This window comes from Globicephala melas, chromosome 10 (assembly GCF_963455315.2).
Source record: "Globicephala melas chromosome 10, mGloMel1.2, whole genome shotgun sequence".
Classification (NCBI taxonomy): Eukaryota; Metazoa; Chordata; class Mammalia; order Artiodactyla; family Delphinidae; genus Globicephala; species Globicephala melas.
The window spans coordinates 76007819-76026271 of NC_083323.1; the positions used below are offsets into that span (position 1 = coordinate 76007819).

General features: G+C 37.2%; 1 protein-coding gene and 1 pseudogene across 8 annotated transcripts in view; one reads left to right on the forward strand and one right to left on the reverse strand.

Moving 5' to 3' along the window:
• The window catches only part of FGD4 (FYVE, RhoGEF and PH domain containing 4), a 197019-nt gene that overhangs the window by 97746 nt on the left and 80820 nt on the right, over positions 1-18453 (reverse strand). For 3 of the 8 annotated variants that reach the window (XM_060306017.2, XM_060306016.2, XM_060306015.2), the window contains exon 2: positions 15682-15981. The exons of 4 other annotated variants lie outside the window; for them this stretch is intronic. The gene's annotated coding sequence lies outside the window, so the exon portion shown is untranslated. Of the gene's footprint in view, positions 1-9674; positions 9701-15681; positions 15982-18453 lie in introns of those variants that run through there. One more of the 8 variants, XM_060306020.2, reaches the window with a different exon arrangement.
• On the forward strand, positions 12037-13562 carry LOC115839113 (14-3-3 protein zeta/delta pseudogene; annotated as a pseudogene).

Sequence of the window (18453 nt, forward strand, 5' to 3'; positions counted from 1 at the left end):
ACACCTGAAACTAACACAACATTGTAAATCAAATATACGCCAATAAAAATTAAAACAAAAAAATCTGTATTTAAGTTTTTATGTGTGCACAGAAATGAGTTTGTTTTTTTGTTCCTGTTTTTTCAACTTTAAAAAGGAAAAGATACACATATCAATTTTGGTGGTAAAATGACACAGTAATGGAAACGTTTCCAAACAATCATTTAAAAAATGCTCTGTCCATAGAGCACTTTCCCTCTGCTGAATGCAGTTACTTTCTCACTGATTCAAATGTCACCTTTACCTGAAAAAGATAGGTTGTGTTTATTTTTGTCAAATATATCTGTTGGTTAAGAACCTGCTAATTATGTACTGTGCCTACTTCTCTTCACATGAAAGGCTAGTAAATGGGGATCATTTGTGGTTTTTGTTAAAAGAAAAAGATACAATGTCTGACAACTCATTTAAGTACTATGTCATCTATAACTCGCAAATCTCTAGGTGGTGCAAAAGATGTTTATGGTCACTTATTACTAAGTATTGCCAGAATTCCACCATCTAAGATAATGTAATCTCAGTCTATTTAACCAGCAATGCCTAAAATGTCACCGGCAGAAAGGAGACAGATGAACCTGTCACTGCTCACCCCTCAGTTTTCCCTCAGAATTCCTCACTTGTACCTGAAACACTAGGTGTATTTGACACATGGACTGAATGAAAGTGCAAGAGTAAGTCTATATATATTTGGAATGTTAAAGTGTTTTTTTTAAACTCCTTAGGCAAAATGTTCTAAGTTCTAGGATCTGCTTCCCACACTGCAATGGTTAATTTTTTTGTACCATGGGGGCACATAACCCTTTATAGACAATTGCTCTGGAGAAGGAAACTTCTGGAAGACAAGTAATATTTATATTCCTAGGTAGTTTTTCACAGGATCTTTCATCTAATAACCCTTCAATCTTCAGGTTATTCCTGAAATTAAGATAAGTCATAACATTGACATAAGTGTACTGTACCAATGTTAAAATTATGACTTTAGAAAGTAGGCAGCACAAACAGTAAATGCATTACAGTAAATTTAAAAGTAAATACATGAAAGTAATTTGAAAAAAATCTCCAGAACAATTTTAAGTTGAATTCTTCCAAAATTTTAATCATATTCTCTAGATCAGTCTAGGTAATATGAAGACTACCTAACCCTATGGTTTGATTCTAAGGATATTATGATAATGAAAATTCCATGATTATATTTTCATCTAAAAGTAACTGTGAATAATATTGGTAAAGAAATATTTCAAAAAGAATGTCATCACCATAATAAAAAGAAAAAAATTCAAATAGGGCTTTCCTGGTAGCGCAGTGGTTGGGAGTCCGCCTGCCGGTGCAGGGGACACGGGTTCGTGCCCCGGTCTGGGAGGACACCGCGTGCCGCGGAGCTGCTGGGCCCGTGAGCCGTGGCCGCTGGGCCTGCGCGTCCGGAGCCTATGCTCTGCGGCGGGAGGGGCCGCGGCAGTGAGAGGCCCGCGTGCCGCAAAAAAAAAAAAAAAAAAAAAATTCAAATAATACAATTTTTTAGCCCTGGATTAGAATAAATGCAATTGAATTATAAGATCCAATCCTAAAGAAACCGTCATCTCAAGCACACCCAGTGGCAGGTAAAATGAAATAGCCATTAAGGAGGCAAAATAGTAATGCATATCAAATGCTAGAAAACTGCACATCACCTAGCTCTGCCACTTTGGGCAAGCTATCCTAAACAATGTATACACATAAAGATGAATGCATATGCTTTGCGATAACCTAGAGAGGTGGGATAGGGAGGGTGGGAGGGAGGCTCAAGAGGGAGGGGATATGGGGGTATATGTATGCATATGGCTGATTCACTTTGTTGTACAACAGAACCTAACACAGTACTGTGAAGCAATTATACTCCAATAAAGACTATTTAAAAAAATAAGAAACAAACTATATATATAAAAAGAAAAAGATGAATGTATAACACCATTTAGAAAAGGAGAAAATTAGAAGCAATCTAATAGTTTAATAAATTAACGTTATAACTTTAGTCCTTCCCCCAAGACAAGGTCAGTTCAAAGTAGAAAGAGGCCACACAATATTTGCTTATTTGCTAATCTGAATGAGTTAATAAAGAAGCTTTACTATGCACTTAAGCATTTTTTGGGGTACTCACTAAAAACATACTAGACCTGAAATTATGGTAATTTCCAGGCCTACTACAGTATTATGTAGTAATATTCCCAATATTGTGTCATAGATACGTATTCATTAGATAAATTACCATCTCAAACCAAAGTGCTAAGTTTCCCATTCTTTTCTTCATTTAAATAATGAATTAAAGTTTTGGTATGCCCAAAACAGTCTATTAGAAAAGAATTTTTACTCTTATCATTTATATATAAATTATTTAATAACTACCCTGGAGTTTGAAATGAGAGATTTTATTCTATTAATATAAACTTTATTATATTTTAAATGTAAGAGTTCATGTTAAAAGATCACTTTATAATTTACACATTTCACAGTTTATGGTATGCATCAATGTAAGCAAGCATTCATGTTTAGAACAGATAACCTTTGTCAGTTTCACCATAATCACTATTAACCAGGATGGTGTCTAAAAGATCTTGCAAATGAAGTGCAAATAGAAAATGCTAACTATATTAAACCCCAGCTGTAGATAGGGAAATTAGTTCCACACCCTATAACTTTTCAAAGGGCTTTTTTTCCTGATTACCATTGTTATTTTTCTTCTGGTTTCTGAGAAGAGTTTAGGTTTTGATTTTGACACTTTTAATTATTACATCATATACTAATTTGGGATTAACAGCACATTATTTATTAAAATCAAGTTGCTGGTTGTAGACACATTTCTTGCCTCAACATTCACACTGCTTTAGTAGTTTATTACTGAAATATACATAACTAATTTCCTGCTTGAATATATTTTAGAAATTTTGCATAAACATTGGTTTTTCAAAGTTACACTGTGAACTCAGAAGAATCCTGTGTTAATTTTGGCTTTCACTTCACAGCATGTGTTTAACCACCTGTTGATAGGCAAAAATTAATTTTAAATGGTAGAAAGTGCTAGAATTTGATGTATGATACATGAAGAAAAATTAGGAGCCATTTTAAAACATCTGATTATTTTCCTTTTGCTGTCATAGTTCCCTTTTTTAAAAGATGGAAACATACATTTTATCATACTAAGAATTTGTGGCATGTTTTTAAAATTGTAAAAAATATAAAGTTCACCCATAGATTTAAATCAGCTAGACATGTAATGAAGATATCTAATATAGTTCCTGAATCAAAAATAGGATTCAAGCCTGCTTCCCCCGTGGCTAACGATGTAACATCTAGGCAGCTATCCAAGTTGGACACTTCAGAGCTGTCCCTGACACTTCGCACTCCTTCATCCCATCCACACATCCAGTTAATCACCAAGTCCTAACAATTCTACTCCTATATACTTTTCAGTTCCTTATCTCTTCTACATCTTTGTGCCACTGTCTTAATTCAAGAAGCTCATCATCTATTTAGCATCTATTGCAGATGTATTTATTATTGCAGATTGTATTTGCTTTATCAATGTCTTTGCTTTAGTAATCAAAAAATAAAATAAAATCTCACAAAAAAAAAAAAAAAGAAGCTCATCATCTCTCTCCTGGACCATCTGTTGCCTGTCAAAATGCCACAGCTCCTGCACCTTGCTACACTAGCCCTTCCTCTATAGTGCTATTAAGGTCATTTTTCCAAGATGTATAAAGGACCTTCTGTTTGCCAGTTTAAAAATCCTGAAGAGCTTTCTCCACTGCCAACAGGATAAAGTCCCACCAAGACATGGTTTACACTAACACAATCTAATGCCATTTATCTTACAAATCCTAACCACTCGACTCCTGTACCCAATCCCAATTCCCAATACTCTAGTTACATCAACTTTCTTGTATTCCAAATGTGTATTGTTCTTTTGGTGGGTTGTTTTTTTTTTTAAAACAGTTGTTAAAGTCGTCGTTGTTCCCTTGATAGGAAATGCCCTTCCTTCTCCACCTGGCAAATCCCGCCCTTCACCCTTAAGATGCAGCACAGAGCTGGCTCCAGAGTGACATCTTTCAGATTCTCTGGCCTGGGCATGAGTCCCTCCTCTCTGTGAAATCACAGCACTTTGCACACACCTTTGTATATAGTCTTAGGACCTTGCATTATACTTAGTTACTCAAGTGAGGTTACTGAGAGCAAGACCATTGCTAGACACAAAGAAAAACACTTAAATGTTTATGAAATGAATGTCTGGGAAGCCTGGACCAGGAGATAAACCTATCTAACTTTATCAGAAGGAGATTCCATTTGATCTGTTCTCCACTAGAAATTTTATGCAAATATCATGCCCTTCCCCCTTTCTGCCAGTGTTCACAAACAATAGAATAACTTTTGTGAAAATGTATTATACCTATGGGCAATCAAAAGGGATAGTTCTGGATGGCTGAAAAAATGCAGGAAAAGTAGGGAGCCATTGCATATACTTCAAATCATCCTCCTTTACTCTGTCCTCTTGTCATTTCCACCTGGTCAAAATAACTCAATTTTTACTGATGTTAAAATGTATATGCTCCCTGGGAGGCAAAGAGCTCAGTCTTTCACAAAGTCAAACTACTGAATTAGCTAGTGCCTGTTTTACATGATACAGAACTGGTTCTTCTGAAAGAAGAAACAACTATTCTGGTAATTTTCTGTGACAAGAAAGCAGTAACAAACTCTAATATGGAATGGGAGTGCTAATGTGAAAAGAGGAGTCCCAAATATTGTAGCACCAATAGATACCTGAAGGTTGAAGCTAAGTGAGTTTAAACATAAATATGCCACTCCTTGAGCCCTCAACGTGGCCATGGCCTTGAGTTTAGGATGTACTCATCAGTATTAGTCTAGAAGCTGTTAATCATCACAGAAGAGACTTAATGTATACAATGATCAGAAAGCAGAAAAATAAATCAAGGAAGAGCTATATTATTGATCATTTTACAGCAATAATTTTATGTCTATTCCAATTTTTTAGAGAGGGAAAATCAGCTTTACAGAAAATGCTAAACTAAGTTTCAACCCTGAGATCAACTTACTCTTTAAGGAGCTATGCCTTTTTGTAATAAACAGAAAGAATATACCTTTAGTATTACTTTACTTTGGCAAAAAGATGACGACAACAACAACACATACACACACACCTCAGTAAAATTAAAAGTCTGACTCCTGTGCAGTTCTTTGTAATTTCAAAGACTTTTAATGTCTGAGAGTTAAACGAGCAGGTTCAATTTATGGAATAGCTGTTAATGTATTACTGCCATAATTTAACATAACCACCAAAAGATAAAAATCATGGCGGCTAATCCTAAAGTTTCTTTTCTAGAATGCAGTTAGGCCCACAAACAAGCAGACTGGCTTGACTTTGCTCTCTTTTTCTAAAGTGTAAGTTTTATACCACTTCACTCACTAGAGGATGAACAAGGAAAATGTTCTCCCATTTGTCAAGTCAGTTTGGGTACTCTCCCTTATCCATAAATGGCCAGTGGAATCGTAATTCTGCCTTAGTGTCAATCACTGTAGACCTTAAAAGAATTTCCATCACATAATCCAATCCCTGCATATCACCTTTTTCAAGATGTGAGTGAAATTCATTTCCTCCTGCTTAATCCCACAGACTCTGGCATCTCCTATGAGAATTTCATATCTCTTTCACAAAAGCTACTTGCTTTGTATACCTTCCCCTAACATCTAATTGAATTTTTTAAAACAAGCACTCCAAAGTAAATCTGTTTTCCTAACAGAACATGGGGGTTGAAAAAGACTTTAGAAGTCATCTAATCCTTCATACCTGATAGATGAAGCTTTTCTACAGTACCTCTTATAAATGCTTGTCTAATTTCTATTTGAACAACACCAGTGATAGGAAAATAGCTCTTGAATAGACCATTCTACTTTTAAAAAGTCTATTAGGAAATCCATCCTTAACTTTTTATTACACGATCTATAACACTAATACATACTAGTTATTGGTTACTATTGGTTACTATTGGTATTGGTTACTATTACTATTACTTTACCTAGAACAAGTTTATCCTTCCTACCAAATTGTAATTTGCTTTTTTGAGTATTTTTTATAAGTATAAAATTACTATATGGGCTTCCCTGGTGGCACAGTGGTTAAGAATCCACCTGCCAATGCAGGGGACACGGGTTCGAGCCCTGGTCCGGGAAGATCCCACATGCCGCGGAGCAACTAAGTCCATGCACCACAACTACCGAGCCTGCGCTCTAGAGCCCACGAACCACAACTACTGAGCCTGCGCTCTAGAGCCCGCAAGCCACAAGTACTGAAGCCAGCACGCCTAGAGCCCGTGCCCCACAACAAGAGAAGCCACTGCAATGAGAAGCCCACACACCACAATGAAGAGTAGCCCCCGCTCTCTGCAACTAGAGAAAGCGCACGTACAGCAACTAAGACCCAACGCAGCCAAAAATAAATATATAAATTTTGATAAGTAAATAAATAAAATTACTATGTGGCTTTTGTTAATCATTTAAAATCTATAGAAAAATTATAAAGACAAAAAAGTGATTCTAAAATCTAGTAATAATGTTTGATGTAATTACCTCTAGTATTTTTCTATGTATTATATAAAATGTAACCTAGTACAGCATACATACAACATGTATATACATTTACATTTCATTGTAAGCATCTTCCTATATATTTTGAGAACATGTTTTTAATATTTGCATAATTTACAATCTCATGAACAGATCATAATTCATTTAGCCATTTTCCTGTTGTTGAACATGTCAGTGTTTTCCCATTTCTTCCCATTCCCACTGGAGCACCTGATGTGATGTGATAAATCATTCACTAGATTACTTAATAACTTACTACTGGTAGATTTCTAAAACTGGAACTGTGAGATCAAAGGACATAAACATCTTTAGCTCTACTGACACATGGAGTAAGTGTGTTCTTCTATTTCCTTGTTTTAATTATTCCCCTTTCAAAGAGTTCCTGTTTCACAGGACATTCTGAGTAGGTAGTTAAGTCAAGTGACCTTGTGTTCCATGGTCACATCTGATGGGACCAAGAGTAAGTGCTGACCAAAGCTTAGCCCATCAGAGTCTAGCTCCAAGGAATCAGTAATTGGAACTTCTGTTTCTGCTAGGCACTGGTACTAAGAACTGGTATAACTGAGATTTGTGGTAGCCATGTTTTTTTTGCCATCCACACAGAGATGCAGAAGGGGCCGGTCTGAAGGACATGGAGTTGTAACTGTCCTGGTTCCAGGCTCCTGTGAGGCCTGGATGAACTTACTGTCCCTTGGCTCCTAGAGACACTTTTTTTATTGTTTCTATATATCCCCCTTTTCTCTTGAGTTATAGTGGGATTCTTTTATTCCTTGCAACAAAATGTTCTCTAATTCAAATAATACATATTACTACATTGTTTCCCAAAAAGTTATATTAATTTACACTGTCATCTGAAGTTATTGTTATCTGACGTATATAAGGGCGCCAATCCAAAATATAACCATTCAGGAAATTTTTCCCAATGTAATAAAAGAATATTTTATATATTTCTTTGACTGCCAGTTATATAAAACTTTTTTCTCATTTATTAGGCATTTGTGTTTCTTCCTTTTTGAAATATTTGTTCATGTTCCTGGACAACTACTAACTACCTAAAGGCTTCTTAAAGACAGTAGTTATTAATTCTCTTCCTTCATCTCTTTGGAATCTTGTTTCTATACAACTATGCTACTATGATGTTTAAGTTTCTTATATTTTTTTGACTAGGTTAATGCAATGGCTTTCTAATTGAAACTGAGCTTTTAAGAATATGAGATTGAAGCAGAATAGATCAGGGTTTTAATCATTTAATTACTAGTGAACTTGAAAATAGTATGTATCTAATAGCAAGTTTTATTTGTTCAATGAGGATAAATTCCAATTATCTCAAATGCTTGTTAAAGATTAAATGAGATGATAAATGTACTTTGCATTGTCTGACATACAGAAAACACTGAAAGTCGGTATCGCAATTACAGCAGTTGTGTTATAAGTGTATTTAAACTGGCTCGAATTGAACTACATATGCTTTGCAAATATAAAACAGCTGCACAAGAGAGCGCACAAACACAGTTGCAATAGTTTAAGTCGTTCAGGCAACAGTGTTCATGTGCTCTGTTGTAGGAGTGAGACCCAGAGATCATGAACTTGCTGCTCCCTCATACTGCATACAGCATGACCCCGAAATACGAAAGAAATTATTTCGTCTGGTGCCAAAGCAAAGAAGCAGCAATCTATTCCAATCCTGAAAAAAACACACATACTGGATTGGTCTTAACGAGAGAGCTGATCTCCAAAGCTATGCCTTCCTAAGGGAATTCTCAAGGACTTTTTGAACTCTATACAAGTTTTACTTAATGTGCTGACTTTAGAATCTAAATATAAGAATAAGATATGACTTAATTATATTGTGGTGGTAATGATAGAAGAAGAAAAATTCTGGCCTGCTATGGATGAAGATGAAGAGGAGAAAAAGAACAACTCAGGCTGCCTTGGGTGTTGTTCTCTCCAACGTTTCCATCATTTTAACTGCCAGTTATCTTTTTAGATGACAAAACTGAAGATCTATTCCTTGAATGTTTAAAACTATTCAAAGGTTCCTCATTCTTTAGAGTAAAAATTTCTATGCAAACCAAGGTCTCCATTCTCAAATCCTGCCCTACCTTAGCTCAAATTCTACTCAGCTACCAGCAGTTCCCAGGCCCATCATGCCTCCTTGCTTTTGCTGCCTCAGACTATAATTCCCAGCCCACTTCATCTGTCGTCAATCACCTGTTCCTGTCTCCTACACCCCTCCACTGTGTCACCAATCATACTGAATGCAACTGAATGGTTAACAGATTGTTAGTCGAGCACCATGTGAGTACAGACCGTTCTAATCATGTTCTTTATCCAGAACCTAGCAAAGGCAGATGGACATGCAAAAAGTCTTCTTTTGGAGGTGATGAATATGTTTATGGCATAGATTAGGGTGATGGTTTTACAAGTGTATACTTATCTCCAAAGCTCGTCAAGTTATATACATTAAATATGTTCAGCCTTTTGTATGTCAATCATCCCTCAATAAAGTGTTGTTTTCTTTTAATCACTTGTTGAATAAATGAATGTGAGGAGTGAGAGGGTGAATGGAAGAGATCAAAGAAAAATTTATCCTATAGAGAGAAGGCAAGTAGTACTCCCAGGTTTTCACTGCCAACCGTAGAAATTACACTGTTCATTTATTTGTTTAATTGTGTATTATCTGTCTCCCCCTCTGTTATGTAAGTTCACTAAAGACCCTGCACCCATTGTGTTCCATGCCCTGTCCTCCACACCTGCAACACTGCCCAGCATAGAGTACAGGTTCAATAAATATTTGATAAGTGAATGCAAGGTTAACACTGATAATAGTAACACAGCCGATGAAGCAATGTCTCAACAGGCAGTAGAGTGGTCCTGAGCAAGGTGAAGCAGATGGGTGGGGTGAGCAGAGCAGAGGGAAGGGAGGCTGGATAAGCAAACACAAGTTGTATGTCTCCAGCAATGTCCACAGAAGAAAGTGCATTAACTCACAACAGAAATATACTAACCAGGTGACAAGTGTGCCCTAGAATGGAACTGTATTTGTCCTTCAGGCTGTCCTTCCTCAGTGCTCCACCGCTACCTGCTCTGGGCGCCATAATCACCAAGCAACGTCCTGACCATGATTTTACTTCTATAGATACAGATACAAGGGCGAGACCCTGCAAACTAAAAAACACAAACATCTAGTTGGCTTGGCAGTTACAGTTTAGGCAGTTATGAAAAATATGTTTCTTATGGCCTTGGTTACTGAGGGAATCATCTTTCAAAGCTGCCCTCCCCCTGGGCACACTGAAAATTGCATTTGTGAGGCTTTAGGGTGATACCCCCAATGTTCTGTGCCTCATCAAGGTAACAATGTAGGAAGTCAGTTGGCTTTACCCATATCTTTGTATTCCTCATGCAATACTGAACATTAGCTGTTTCTGCAACTCAAGTTCTGTGACCCTGGACAAGCTGCTTAATCTTTATGGACCTCAGATTCTTCTCTGACAGATCCTCCCAATCTCTAAATTACGTGAAAATAAACATCTAGCGATGTATAATAGGGATCTAAAAAATCTCTAATAGATTCCATCTGTTTGCCTTATGGAAATACATCTTTATGGAAATAAATCTGGGTTCAGGATCAGGAAACTGGCAAAAATTTTAAAAGAGCACAGGGTTTAAGCAGACAGGGAGGAAGGAAACAACTGCTTACAGGGGAAGTCAGTAACTCAACACCTTTATTACAATAGAACAATTACAGCCCCCACAGAGTAGGGGTTATTTGTAAAAATATGGAATTTTTCTAAGGATAAGGTATTGCTAGATACCCTCATACAACTCTATCAAGCCATCACTGGGCTTAAAGTGGCGACAACTGAATGAGAAAGGTATGAGTGTGTTACGCAGAACTGTTCCAAGGATCTGCTGCTGCCTACATAGACCCATTGCCAATTTATAGAAAGTTTGCCTTTTTATTTTACAGAAGCATAGGAGCAGGTATAAAAACAGAAGAAGAAATATCTCAGAAGAAACTGATGATAATCAAATATATGGCACACTCACAGAAAGAAAAATCCTGCCAAATGCAACCACCTTTGAGCCATAGCTTTTGGGTGAGTTTACAACATTCATGTGCACATTGTATATAGGTGTCACACCCTGTAGCTCTACAACTAACACAGCAATGCAAAATTTTTACTGATGCACAAAATTAACTCATTCTAAGCATTTCTTGAAACCATGGCAATATGGAACTGTAGGAGAGGGCAAAAGAAGGCAATTTTTACTACATCTATTTTAAAAAGTCACATTTTTATGCAAACAGCTTCAATACCAGGGACATGTGAACAAAGCAGCACCAGCAATGACAGCATCAACAGGCACTCCTTTCCTTCAAATCCCTAGTGTTCCATCGTCTCAGCGCAAGGGCCAAATGGACCACCATGGCCAAAAATAATGAACGGCAAAAATGGATTATAAATCTGTATCCCAAAAGCAAAAAAGACTCAATTTAGAAGTTAGACAGAATGTGGCAATAACAGGAAGAAAAATGTAATAATTTAACTGCTGTTTATGAGCTCTTTGGTCTACTTATTCAAATAGTTAAGTCAGGCAGCATTCCAGCATAATGTGTCAAAGAAGCAGAAAGACTTGACTGTTTGTCCCGAACTAGTAGTGGGTTGACATGCTGTCTACTCAGACTGTTATGGATTTGAATCATTCCAGGCACTTTATTCAGAGTTTCCAATTTGTCATCTATATAATACTTTTATAAGAAATAACTCTAAATAAGGGTTGCTTTACATATTTACAAACATAAAGCTAAACTTGCCATTTAGTAAAATCTTAAATTGTACTGAAGGACTGAAAAGTGTCATGCCATCGAAGAGTTTGAAGAGTTGGAAGAAGGGTCACAAAGCACTGAAATCTAGCACCTCCCTCCACCCTCAGAGACAAGGACAGTGGGAACCAGGAAGCAGTGCTTCACAGCTGACCTGACATTCTCAACTTGTTACCACAAGACTGTGGACATGGTGGTGGGTCTGACCACTGACAATGTTTGTAAATGGAAGTGAACACATCACCATGAGCAATAAGAGATACCAGGTCCAAAACCCACACCCCCTCGAGGAAACTAACGTCATGGGACTCACTAGTAGGGATCACAGGTGCTTCAGGGACTGTCCCACTGCCCATTCCTCTTCACCAATGTCAGAAAGTGTAACCCTAAGCTTCTTGTCTTGTCAGTGGCTGACGGAACAAAGTTTTTCAACACATTTTGAACACCCCTGTGGCTTTATTCTTTATTACTCAGAAAAATCAGGCAAGAAACATATTAATAGGAGACTGCTGAGCCCCATCCGTCCTTCGTCACCCACTCAGGACACAGAACATCCAGTCATGGATAAAAATGAGCCGGTGTAGAAGGCCAAACTGGCCGAAGAGGCTGAGCGATATGACGACATGGCGGCCTGCATGAAGTCTGTAACTGAGCAAGGAGCTGAATTATCCAATGAGGAGAGGAATCTTCTCTCAGTTGCTTATAAAAATGTTGTAGGAGCCCATAGGTCATCTTGGAGGGTCGTCTCAAGTATTGAGCAAAAGACAGAAGGTGCTGAGAAAAAACAGCAGATGGCTCGAGAATACAGAGAGAAAATTGAGACTGAGCTAAGAGATATCTGCAATGATGTGCTGTCTCTTTTGGAAAAGTTCTTGATCCCCGATGCTTCCCAAGCAGAGAGCAAAGTCTTCTATTTGAAAACGAAAGGAGACTACTACCGCTATTTGGCTGAGGTTGCTGCTGATGACAAGAAAGGGATTGTGGATCAATCACGGCAAGCATACCAAGAAGCTTTTGAAATCAGCAAAAAGGAAATGCAGCCAACACATCCTATCAGATTGGGTCTGGCCCTTAACTTCTCTGTGTTCTATTATGAGATTCTGAACTCCCCTGAGAAAGCCTGCTCTCTTGCACAAGCAGCATTTGATGAAGCCATTGCTGAACTTGATACATTAAGCGAAGAGTCATACAAAGACAGCACACTAATAATAATGCAGTTACCGAGACACAACTTGACATTGTGGACATCGGATACCCAAGGAGACGAAGCTGAAGAAGGAGAAGGAGGGGAAAATTAAAAGGCCTTCCAACTTTTGTCTGCCTCATTCTAAAATTTACACAGTAGACCATTTGTCACCCATGCTGTCCCACAAATAGTTTTTTGTTTATGATTTATGACAGGTTTATGTTACTTCTATTTGAATTTCTCTATTTCCCATGTGGTTTTTATGTTTAATATTAGGGGAGTAGAGCCAGTTAACATTTAGGGAGTTATCTGTTTTCATCTTGAGGTGGCCAATATGGGGATGTGGAATTTTTATACAAGTTATAAATGTTTGGCATAGTACTTTTGGTACATTGTGGCTTCACAAGGGCCAGTGTTAAAACTGCTTCCATGTCTAAGCAAAGAAAACTACCTCGTATTGCTTTGTCCTGGTGGGGAATAAAAGGGATAATTGGTTCCAGTCACAGGTGTAGCTGTGGGTACTTTTAGGTTTGGAGCACTTACAAGGCTATAGTAGAAATAGATATCCCATGGATATTACATGTTAAACCATGTGTTATCTGTGGAATACTCAGTCTCAATGTGCACACCATTGACTACAGCTACAGAAGTGCTCCTTTAGTTGTGACCCAATTTACTCTGGATAAGGGCAGAAACAGTTCACATTCCATTATTTGTAAAGTTACCTGCTGTTTGCTTTCATTATTTTTGCTACACTCATTTTATTTGTATTTAAATGTTTTAGGCAACCTAAGAACAAATGTACAAGTAAAGATGCAGTAAAAATGAATTGCGTGATATTCATTACTTCACGTATATCAAGCGAAGCAGTAAAACAAAAAACCCATGTATTTAACATTTTTTAGGGTTTTTTTTGCTTTTGTGGGGTTTTTTTGTTTTGTTTTTGTTTTGTGTTTTTGTGTGTGTGTGTGTGTTTTGATACTTGCCTAACATGCATGTGCTGTAAAAATAGTTAACAGGGAAATAACTTGAGATGATGGCTAGCTTTGTTTAATGTCTTATGAGATTTTCATGAACAATCCAAGCATAATTGTTAAGAACATGTGTATTAAGTTCATGTAAGTGGAATAAAAGTTTTATGAATGGACTTTTCAAAAAAAAAGAAACATATTAATAAACATATTTATAAGTGAAAACAAATGATTAAATGCCTGCCAATACCTATAAAATACTGGGATACATTCTGACATAAATACTCACTTAAAAAAAACACAATCTTATAACTTTAACTTAGTAACAATCAAAATAGTAAAGAAATTCACAAACACTTAGAGAACTTTAGAAGTGTACTGATTTGCCCAGTTCACCTTAACTGCTTGAGTAACCACATCCCAGGCACACAGATGCTCACACACTTCATACCCATTCACTCATAGGCTTTTCAGGTTTCTAAGACACAAGGTAATTAAGGCAACATAAACAGCCTAATGTTCTTAAATTATCTCATTTCCTCCCCAAACTTATATTGCTTATGAACAATTGTTTTATGGGTGAAAATTTCATCTAAACAATACAATATTCACTTAAAATTTTTTACAGATGCTGCCAAGGAAATTTTCAGGCAGATACATATCTATTATTACTGAAAAAGATGCTTTTTTAGAGCCAGTATGCACCTAATCTAATTTTGCATATTAAAAAACTTTAGAATAATAAGAATAATATAATGTATTAATTAGACCAGTAAGCACAAAAGAAAGTAAGAATTTTAGCTACAATAAGTCAACTACAATAAATACCAAGAACCCACAATTAGCAGTCAGGCCTGAAAACCTGTTCTTGAAGTAAGAACATGAGTCCTTGACCAATTCAAGGTTATCTAATTTTATATTATAATAAAAAAAATCAAACAAGTAGGGCCTGTTGGCAATGACCCTTTCTAGCTCTCTGGGCGGCCACTGACCCACTGGCATGAATGTCCAAAACGACAGCAGAACAGCAGAATTAGAGGAACTAAAGCTGCATTAGCAAATCCTCTCCTTGCAACCCCTTCCTATATCAAATAAAAATGGCAGACCCAGCTAGACTCACAGATCCCTGGCGCTACGGTTTAAATGATAGGAAAACTTACACAAAAGAAGTATCCAGAGTACAGACAGCACTCTTTTTGTTTTTCACTTTCATGTTTTAGGGCTCAGTTTTGGGGAAGGGGATACAATGCTGCTTTACAAAGGACATAGAAGTCCCTTGTTTGAGCTACCAACCTCTTAGCCACACAGAAAAATGTCAGTCATCCATTTGTTAGCACCAAAATCTCCTTCTACTGCTTACAATATGCACCACACATTTTAAGGGGCTGTTCAAACAGAAAAACAAAGGCAGCCCTTGAAATAGAAGCAGATCTTCCTAGCTTTGCCCCTTCCTTTATCACTTATGCCTACATGCCTGCCGTTAAAGCACTGTCACATTGTTTCCACATGCTCAGGCCCTTGAAACTTGTGCAAAAGCATTGCAAAATAAAACTGCATAAACATCACATTACAAAACATGAGCTAGTAATAAATAGTAGGTCAGTCATGTGGGCCAGAATAATGATTAATAAAATCATAACTTACAAATGTCCCTGACCTGAGACTTTTTTTTTACTTGAAGAAGACATTGAACACGTTGTGGTCATGGGTGTATTTCAAAAAGCATATTGGTACAATTCACTCTGAGAAACCATTTAAAATGATTGTCTTTTTGCCAATTTCAGTGGTCATAATACAATTTCACAGGCATGAAAAAATTTTAAAGATTAGAGAATAATTCTTTCATTTTTCCAACATCAACTTGTAATTGTATAGGTATAACTGAGCTGCTTAAAATCAATCAACAGAAGTGTGTAATGCTGGAGGCTCCTTCCAGAAAAGCTTATAGCTCCCTTTCCTTGGACCACATAGAGATAATGCCCCACACCAAATGTAGTACAAACTGGATACACAGTACTAGGATTACTTACCTTATAAAAGCTGAATTTATTCCTCTTGGTTAGAAGTCACAAATGGTTAAGAAGTAAAACTCCCTTCATTTGTTCTTCTAGTGAGCCAAATCTAGCCTCCCATTAACCCAGTCCATTGCAGATAATTTCACACAGCACACGCTCCCGGTTTCCAGCCCAGCAAGGATAATCACATTCCGGCGGGGAGTGAACAGATGGTGGATTCCATGGTAACCAGCCCTCCTAAGGCGATTGGTAGAAGTGTGTGACTACTGCTTATTGGGTAACAATCGCTGTCTTTGTGCTCCAGCCTTGCAAATCCTAAAGGAAAGAACGAACATATAGCCACTCACATGCGCAGGGGCTTGCCTAGCAGGTGTTTGGCTATTTAAACAAGGCAATACAGGCCAATTAAAAGCTGTCCTGTAAATCTACCCTTGAAGGTACAAAGTCCTAACATGTCAGATAGCGTCCACTGCTCATTCAGGGAGAAAGGTCACATGAGGCTTAACTTGACAAACAGAAAATAAAACTTGAAAGTTAACTTGAAAATTCAAGATAACGCATTCCAGAAATCTAAGCTGCATCAGTAAGTTCTTTTCCGATTTACAATCCACATCAGAAGTGAAACTGGTTTTACATTTAGATCTTCTTAAATAAAATTTTGAAATTTGCAAAACTTAGTTTGAAAATAAAAGTTTTCCAAATCAATTATAAATGTACACGTAATAATTTTTTTAAACTTACATAAATTCATTTTTACTGTTTTTGTTGATGTGGAAGGAGAGGGAGAGGCTACTAAACTTCAAATTTTCATAAGGGGTTTATGCAATTATAGGATTGAAATCTCTTGGTTACGTACTCTCTACTGGGTTTAATTTGTTTCTGCATCCATGAAAGTCAATTCAGCAGGAAAAGAGCTTTCCCCCAATCCGTGGTGCTCAAGGAATCAGAGAATACGTCCTTGGAAGAGCAAAATGGCTGAAAACCAAATATATACCACACCTAAACCAACTACTGGAAATAATGCATAAATCTAAAACAGATAAACTCTAAGCACTCAAAATAAATCCATCAGAAATAAATTTTTTAAAGGCAAGGAAAAGAAATAATTAGGATATAAGCTTAAAGCAAAAACTAAATAAAACAAAAATTGTGAGCTGTGACTAGACCTTTACGTCTTAATTACCTCATTACTCTATGGTTACCCACTATCCTAAATTTAGGACTTCTTTTCTTGGCATGAACAGAAATGAGACACAAATGTTGAAAGGAAAAAGACAAAACTATTATTTGCAAATGATACAATTCTACTGTAGAAAAATAAATTCAAAGAAATCAAGGATATTATTTATAATACCCGAAATTTAGTGATGTGGCCAAACATATCAATATAATTCCTTTATAAGGCAAAAACTATCAGAATACTGGTGAAATTTACTAACAAGGGCACACAACACTTGGGGATAATATCAAGAACTGTGTATGAACTATTTGGGGAACAAAGAAATGAACTCTTATCAGAAGAAATAAAACTAAATGGAGAGAAATAATGCACTGCTAGATACAAAGATCCATTTTAAAGATGCCAATTCTTCTCAAATTACCAGATAGTCAGTCTTCTAGTAAATTTATATATATATAACATATATATATGTATATATGTGTGTGTGTGTGTGTATATATATATATAGTTTTCCAGTAAAATTTCCAACATACTTTAGGAAATAAATTAAACAAAGTGACTCTAAAGTTTATGTGGATTAAAAAAATGAAAATACCAATGAAAATTCTATGAGAGGAGTAATAATGGGTAAAATAACTGTACCAAGTTTTTTAAACATGTTAAAAATACTATAAACATACAGCTATCTCCCAAATTTATAACTCCAGGACAAATCTCTTTCCCCGTGAATTGCAGATTCCTACATCTAACTACTTACTGAACATCTCTGCCTGATTAATGTTTAATAAATATCTCCAACATAACATCCCAAAACTCAACTCCCAATTTCTCACCCAAACCTGCTCCTCCTGAATCCCTCCTTGTTTTTGGAAACAGCAACTCCAACATTCCAATCACTCGAGCTGAAAGCCTGAGAGCCCATCTTTGACTTCTCTCTTTCACTGACATCTTCACATACAACCTGACAGCTCGTGACATGGGCTATTTCTTCCAATACGGCCACTTCTAATATGGCCCCTCCACCACTTCCACCTGGTCTAGGCCATACCACCTCTCACCTGGATTCCTTAATAATTTCCTAATTAAACTCTCTGCTTCCACTTTGCCCTGTACAGGCTATAAAACCTAAGCAGATAATGAGAATTCTCTTCTCAAAACTGACTTTCCCCTTGCACTGAGGATGAAAGTTCCATTCTGTATGAGGGCTTAAAAAGCCCTTAATAGGGCTTCCCTGGTGGCACAGTGGTTGAGAGTCCGCCTGCCGATGCAGGGGACACGGGTTCTTGCCCCAGTCCAGGAAGATCCCACATGCTGCGGAGCGGCTGGGCCCGTGAGCCATGGCCACTAAGCCTGCGCGTCCGGAGCCTGTGCTCCGCAACGGGAGAGGCCACAGCAGTGAGAGGCCCGCGTACCGCAAAAAAAAAAAAAAAAAGCCCTTAATAACCTGCACCTCACCCCCATTAACTCACTTGATTCGTCTCCCACAACCCTCTCCTCCCTTCTGTGAGCTCTCCAGGCAGAGTCTGACATTGTCTCTTCTCAGCACCTTTTCAGTAACTTGGACAGTGACAGTGTTTACTACAGGCCAGAGTTCTCTGCACACATCT